An 8,152-nucleotide genomic window follows, 5' to 3' on the forward strand; every position below is an offset into this window, starting at 1 on the left:
AACGGCTCTTATGGAATACCATAATCGCTCCGGGTGCCTAACACCTTCCCGTAGTGAAAACGACCCCCGAATCCGGAAACTCAAGGGTTTTTCTCCTTTTACCCTTCCCAAGAAAAAAGAGAGGTATCAACGGTCGAAAGGTACAAGTCCAATTAATGGCTTGGCACCCAAAAACCATGATAACAGTATGGCATAAAAGGTTGGGACATGCTAATTGGAGATTAATTTCTAAAATTAGCAAGTTACAACTGGTCAAAGGATTGCCTAACATTGATTATCATTCAGATGCACTTTGTGGTGCATGTCAGAAAGGGAAAATTGTGAAAAGTTCGTTCAAATCTAAAGACATTGTATCAACCTCCAGACCCTTAGAATTACTCCATATTGATCTTTTTGGTCCAGTTAACACTGCATCCTTATATGGAAGTAAATATGGATTAGTCATTGTTGATGATTACAACAGATGGACTTGGGTAAAATTCATTAAAAGTAAAGACTATGCATGTGAAGTGTTTAGCAGCTTCTGCACTCAAATACAATCTGAAAAAGAATTGAAAATTTTGAAAGTCAGAAGTGATCATGGTGGAGAATTTGAAAATGAGCCATTTGAATTTTTTTGTGAAAAACATGGGATTCTCCATGAGTTTTCCTCTCCTAGAACTCCACAACAAAATGGAGTTGTAGAGAGAAAGAACAGAACTTTACAAGAAATGGCCAGAACCATGATCCATGAAAACAACTTAGCTAAACATTTTTGGGCAGAAGCAGTCAATACTTCATGTTATATTCAAAATAGGATCTATATCAGACCTATGTTGGAGAAAACAGCATATGAACTCTTTAAAGGAAGAAGACCCAATATCTCTTACTTTCATCAGTTTGGATGTACCTGTTACATCTTAAACACTAAAGACTATCTGAAGAAATTTGATGCCAAGGCTCAAAGAGGAATCTTTTTAGGTTACTCTGAAAGGTCGAAGGCATACAGAGTGTATAATTCAGAAACACAATGTGTTGAAGAATCTATGCATGTAAAATTTGATGATAGAGAGCCTGGAAGTAAAACTTCAGAGCAAAGTGAAAGTAATGCAGGTACAACTGATTCTGAAGATGCATCAGAATCTGATCAACCTTCTGATTCTGAAAAGTATACAGAAGTTGAATCTTGTCCAGAAGCTGAAATCACTCCAGAAGCTGAGTCTAATTCAGAAGCAGAACCTAGCCCAAAAGTACAGAATGAAAGTGCTTCTGAGGACTTTCAAGATAACACTCAGCAGGTTATTCAACCTAAATTCAAGCACAAATCTTCACATCCTGAGGAGTTAATCATTGGAAGCAAAGATAGTCCTAGAAGAACAAGATCACATTTTAGACAAGAAGAGTCTTTAATAGGACTGCTTTCAATAATTGAGCCTAAAACTGTTGAAGAAGCTCTCTCAGATGATGGATGGATATTAGCTATGCAAGAAGAGCTAAATCAATTCCAAAGGAATGATGTGTGGGATCTGGTACCCAAACCTTCTCAGAAGAACATTATTGGAACAAAATGGGTATTCAGAAACAAGCTGAATGAACAAGGAGAAGTAACCAGAAACAAAGCCAGACTTGTTGCTCAAGGCTACAGTCAACAAGAAGGCATTGATTACACTGAAACATTTGCTCCAGTTGCAAGATTGGAAGCAATCAGGTTACTTCTATCCTACGCAATTAATCATGGCATAATATTATATCAAATGGATGTCAAAAGTGCTTTTCTTAATGGTGTCATTGAAGAAGAAGTGTATGTTAAACAACCTCCTGGGTTTGAGGATCTTAAGCATCCTGACCATGTTTATAAACTTAAGAAATCACTATATGGCTTGAAACAAGCTCCCAGAGCTTGGTATGATAGACTAAGTAATTTCTTAATTAAAAATGATTTTGAAAGAGGACAAGTTGACACAACACTCTTCAGAAGGACTCTTAAGAAAGATATTTTGATTGTGCAAATATATGTTGATGATATAATATTTGGTTCTACTAATGCATCTCTTTGCAAAGAATTTTCTAAGTTAATGCAGGATGAATTTGAAATGAGTATGATGGGAGAATTGAAATTCTTTCTGGGAATTCAAATCAACCAAAGTAAAGAAGGAGTATATGTTCATCAAACAAAATATACAAAGGAGCTTCTGAAGAAGTTCAAGCTAGAAGATTGTAAAGTGATGAACACTCCAATGCATCCAACCTGCACCTTAAGCAAAGAAGATACTGGAACAGTAGTAGACCAGAAGCTATACAGAGGTATGATTGGTTCTCTGTTATACCTCACTGCATCTAGACCTGATATTTTATTCAGTGTATGCTTGTGTGCAAGATTTCAATCAGATCCTAGAGAATCTCATTTAACTGCAGTTAAGAGAATCTTCAGGTATCTGAAAGGAACAACTAATCTTGGACTCCTGTATAGGAAATCCCTAGATTATAAGTTGATTGGATTCTGTGATGCTGATTATGCTGGTGATAGGATTGAAAGAAAATCAACCAGTGGAAATTGTCAATTCCTGGGAGAGAATCTGATATCCTGGGCAAGCAAAAGACAAGCAACTATTGCTATGTCTACAGCAGAAGCAGAGTACATTTCAGCTGCAAGTTGTTGCACACAACTACTTTGGATGAAACATCAGTTGGAAGACTATCAGATCAATGCTAACAGTATTCCCATTTATTGTGATAATACTGCTGCTATTTGTTTGTCAAAGAATCCAATTCTACATTCAAGAGCCAAGCATATTGAAATCAAACACCATTTTATCAGAGACTATGTTCAAAAAGGAATTTTAGATATACAATTCATTGATACTGAACATCAATGGGCTGATATATTTACAAAACCTTTGTCTGTTGAAAGATTTGATTTTATTAAGAAAAATTTGAACATGCATTTTGTGTCTGATTGAAAAATTGCTTGCCTCTGAATAAGAAGTTTGGTTCTGAAGTTTATTCAGGAGCATTTTGGTTCATCAGAAGCTCTTAACTGAGGTTCTGAGGAAAATGTGCTTCTGAAGATGACGTCAGCACTAAAACTTCAGAAGTGTTATTCTTTGCTTCTGAATAGCTTGGTTAGTGGGAACGTTGGTAGTTACTTTATGTAAACAGCTGTCCCATTACCCAAAAAGCAGTTTTCTGAAGAGTCTCTGACGTGGTCTATTTGTATTGGAGTATAACAAAAAGGGCAATGATGTTTTATTCGCTTTTTAACATACTTACACGCGCCCCCAATTTGTCATTAATGTTATGTTTGTTTGTCTCTATTGAATTGCAAACGGTTTAATAAAAACACTAAGTCAATTCACACACTACTCACTTCACAACAAACACTTTCTATTTTTCGTCTTAACCCTCTGCGAAAGTAAACGCATTCTCTCATCCTCTCAAAAACTCTTTAGAACCCTAAAACCACTTCATATCAATGGCATCTTCAAGTTCTGCCGGTGGTTCTTCATCGAATATGGATATAGATACTCCTGCTTATGAAATCAAAGGAAGAACTATGTCGATTGAGGAATGGGATCTAATCATTCAAGCGGAAAATCCAGTGGATTTCACTTCTCTAACTCATCATGGATGCGACTTGGTAAGATTCTACAAAAAGCAGAAGCTGATGAGTTACTTCAGTCTTCTCAACGGTCCTACTTATGAAGTGCTTGTCAGACAATTCTGGGTAAGAGCTTCAGTGTTTGACAAAGTTGCTGCTAAACAGGAAGAAGCTCAGATGATTCTGGTTGATCCTACTTTGGAGGGAAAAACCAGAGAAGAAATGGGTCTACTCGCCTTCACTGGGACTGAGATTAGATCAAACGTCATGGGGATTCCTGTAACAATCAATGAGCATGTGATTGCTCAAGCCATGAGAAGGGATGCTTCTGGGACATACGATGGAGAAGAGATTCCTAACCCCAGAACAAGCCCATGGAAGGAGATAGTAAACAACACTATCTACGGATCAAAGGATGCTAAGCCTTACAGCACCTTAAGCATGGAAAAGAAAATGCTGCTGAAGATCCAAAATGAAAACATTTTTCCCAAAGGTGGAGGAAATGATCAACCTTCACTTGGTCACAAAGTCTTTCTGCATCACACCATCTCTCAGGAAACAACAATGAATGTTCCCAAATATATGTTTAAATACATGATCAAGGAACTCAAGAAGAGCCAGATGGAGAACAGGAAGTTTGTTCCCTATGGAAGGCTGCTCTCCATAATCTTTCAAGAAGGAGGACTCCTAAGTGCCCTGAAAGACGTGGGTATTTATGATAATCAGAAGCTGGGAGCAGTCACAGGAAAAATAATCAATGGGGCAACTCTAGTCAAGATGAGGCTGATTTCAACTTGCAAGAAACTAGATACAGATATGCATGAATCTGATGTCATATCTGATCTAGTCACTCATCACATCCCTATCTGCAAGAAAGATCCCCTGGATGTGCAGATGGCCTACATCTTGGACTACTACAAGAGCTACAACAAGAAAATCAGCCTGAAAGATATCCCAGAAGAAATGTATGGTGGTGATCTGCCTGTGGCCAAAGGCAGAAAATCTAAAAAGAAGCAGATCACCAAGGAAGAATACCTTGCTGAAGATGCTACTGAGATGGGTGCTCAGAAGCATAAGAAAGCTAAGAAGGAAAAATCTGCTATGTCCACCATTCTTGAGGAAGTGGAGGATTTGGATGATGTCCCTCTTATCAAAAAAGGGACAAGGAGTACTCAAGAAACAGCAGAACAGCCTGCTTCTGAACAAACTGGTTCTGAACAAGCTGCTTCTGATCAAGCTGCTTCTGAAAAGCCTTCAAGTCCCAAAAATAAAAGAGAAGCTGCTCTTCAGACCATCAAAAGGAAGAGGTCTAATTCAACAAGAAATCTGAAGACAGCTGAAGGAAGAAGGGAAGAAATGTTGAAAGAACTGGAAGAGAACTGGGATGAAGACTCAAGCCCCAAGAAGGCAAAAAGGACTGCAACTTCTGAGCCCATAGTCATGCCCAGTTTTGAAATGACTGAAGAAATGAGGCAGTACGCTAGAGAGGTTTCTGCATCCAAGATAGCAGAAAAGAAAAGGTTGAAGGAAGTGTTTGAGAAAGAAAGGGATGAGCGTCTCAAGGCTGCAGGGTATGTGCCTACTCCTGACATTGCTGCTTTAGCGTCTGAGTTAGAAACAGTTCAGTATGGAGCAACTCTGCTTTCTCAAGCCTTGAAGAATAAGCAAGCTTCAGGAGCAACTTCATCAGATCCAGTTTCAACAGCTCCAGAAGCAATTCATCCAGAAGCTCAGTCCTCAGGTAATCCATCTAAAGCTCCAACTAATACTCAGTCTCCATCTCTACCCTCTTCACCCTCTTCATCATCCACAGAATCAGATGACCAACCCCTTAGCCAACATATAGACAAGCTTCTAAAAACCAAACCTACCAAACTAACAGAATTTGGAACACTTGACTATGAGAGTACTCAAATAGAATTTTCAAAAAATAGGATAAAACTTTGTGAGAAATTCAATTTGCCTACTACTCATCCACTATATCCAGATACTCCAGAACCTGTTAGTATACAACAACCTGAACCTACCCAAACAAACTCACCAAATAACCAATCTCCACAAAAAGCCTCTGAAGTAGCTTCAGATGCAACTACTTCAGAAACCCCCCAACACCAAGAATCCTCAACCCTTCACAACTTAGAAAAACATCTAGGTGGTGAAATGCAACCAACACCCACTAAGGCCTCGAAGACAGTTTCTGAAAAGACTGTCTTGGAAACCCAAACAGAAACCCAAACCATCCCTGAGCAAACTGTTCAGGAGCAAACTGCTTCTGAACAAGTTGCTCCTGACCAAACAACTTCTGACCAAACAACAGAACAACAACAACAACCAGATTCACCCACTATAATAGACTTAACCTCTGACCAACCTTCCACATCAAATACAACTCAAACTGAACCTTCACCCATCCCTGACCATATCCTAGAGTCTGAGTATATAGAGGAACAACTGATCAGACTTAGTGATGAGATTCAGGCACTGATTCCTCGCAGAACAGTTCCTGCACCTCCTATTCACTATTATGATCAGTGGATGGATCTACAGAAGAGCTTTGATGAGCTGCTGGATCAGCTTAGAACTAAATGTGTGTCATCTCACTCTGCTATGCTGAAAAAGCTTTTGGATGATATGCATGAAGCAGCTAAGGAGAAAGAGCTGAATTTTGTGCCTCTGCTGGACATCACTCCTTTCTATCCAGAAGAAGAGTACATCACTAGGGCTGCTAGAATTCAGGCTGGATTTAAACGAAGAATGAGGGAAAAGGATGAGCTACTTCAGAAGAAGGATGATCAGATCAAGTATCTCTTAGAACAGTTGTATAAGCAAGCCCAACCTTAGTTGCACACCCAACTCTAGCTTGTTTTTTACTTTTGTTCTTCGTAGCTGTGTCCTTGTATCTTAATCTTCTTTATATATATTATCATTGTTTCTGGATCTTGTGCTTTTTCACCTTCAATATGTTTTACAAGCTTTAACTCTGATGATATTTACTGTTTAATGCTGCTTGCTCTGATACTCTTTCTTTTGTTTCTATTCTTTTTGTTGATGACAAAAGGGGGAGTAAATGTATAGTATTTGTTAAGGCACTGAGCCCTACTATAACCACTTCTAAATTTCTTTTAAATACTTCTGATTTGATTTTATAAGTATTTTATTGAAATTTAATTAATAAGAATAGAACTTAGGGGGAGCTTACAAACCTCTGTCCCAGTAGTCAACTTATTAATTAGATCAACAACAATTGAACATTTTAAATACTATTGTTTGTCATCATCAAAAAGGGGGAGATTGTTGGAACAAAATGTGTTTCACAATGAACCTTATTGAGTTTTGATGATAACAAGGTATTAAAAATTGTCAATTGGTTATTACTAATAATTGTTCAAGTGTACAGGACCAAAGGCTACTCAAGTTATTTCAATAGGTCTTGGAAGAACAATGGAAAGAAAAAAGAAATTCTGAGCATCTGAAGAAAACTGCTCCTGAAGCTAAACTGCTCCTGAAGAGATGACGTCATCAGAAGCAGAAAGTCATCAGAAGCAGAAAGTCATCAGAAGCAAAAGTTTTCATCAGAAGCAATATCTTCACCAGAAGCTACTTTTGATCCTTTAATCAAACTGAAGATTCAAAGTTGCTGATTCTCAATTCAGTCTTATCAAAGAAGAACAAAGAATTGAAAGGGAGGTATCAACGGATATATGGATAGCACTGAGCTCTTGTCTCTCGTTAATAGAGTTGACAAAGTACAAGTGTACAACCACTACCTCCACTACTCTGTTTTCTGTCTACGCTACAAGACAAAACAACAGCCATGCCTGCAGAATTTGTACACTCAAGATGGGAATGAATTTGAAGTTTATTCTTCAAAGGACTACACCCAAATCAGGCAAAGGATCACTGGTGGATAATCAAAGGATTTCAAACGACTCTTTAGACGTGCTGATTATCTCAACGTCTCTTTCACACCTCTATATAAAGGAATGAAGACTTGAAGATTTAAGATAGAGATACATAAGTTCAAAAGCGCCAAAACTCTGTCAATTTGATTCTAAAAAGCACACTGAATTTCTGCACTGATTTGATACATCTTAGAAATTCAAAGTCTAGAGTCTTTTCTGTATTGTATTGTGAACACCACTGATTGTATATCAAGTGTTCAATTCAAACTCAATTCTCTGTATTTTTGTTTGATTAGAAGTCTCTTGCCTGCGTGCTTGAGCATTAGAAGTCTCTTGCTTAGTGCTTGAGCATTGGAAGACTCTTGCGTGTGTGCTTGAGCATTGTTTTGTGAAGTCTCATACTTTGATAGTATTGAGCATTTGTAATCTTTGTGATTATAGTGAAATCTCCTTGGAAGTGCAAGGGGGACTGGACTACTTCCGTGTTGTGGAAGGAACCAGGATAACTGCTTGTGTCTTTGTCTTTCTTTTCTCTGCTCTGTTCTTTCCGCTGCATATCTGATTCTGATCATTTCATCAGAAGCACTCTCAGTCTGCTTCTGAAGATTTATCAGAAGAAGTATTAATTAAGAGAAAAAGAAAACACAATTCAACCCCCCCTTCTTGTGTTTTT

The sequence above is a fragment of the Medicago truncatula genome, chromosome 1, assembly GCF_003473485.1.
Source record: "Medicago truncatula cultivar Jemalong A17 chromosome 1, MtrunA17r5.0-ANR, whole genome shotgun sequence".
Taxonomy (NCBI): Eukaryota; Viridiplantae; Streptophyta; class Magnoliopsida; order Fabales; family Fabaceae; genus Medicago; species Medicago truncatula.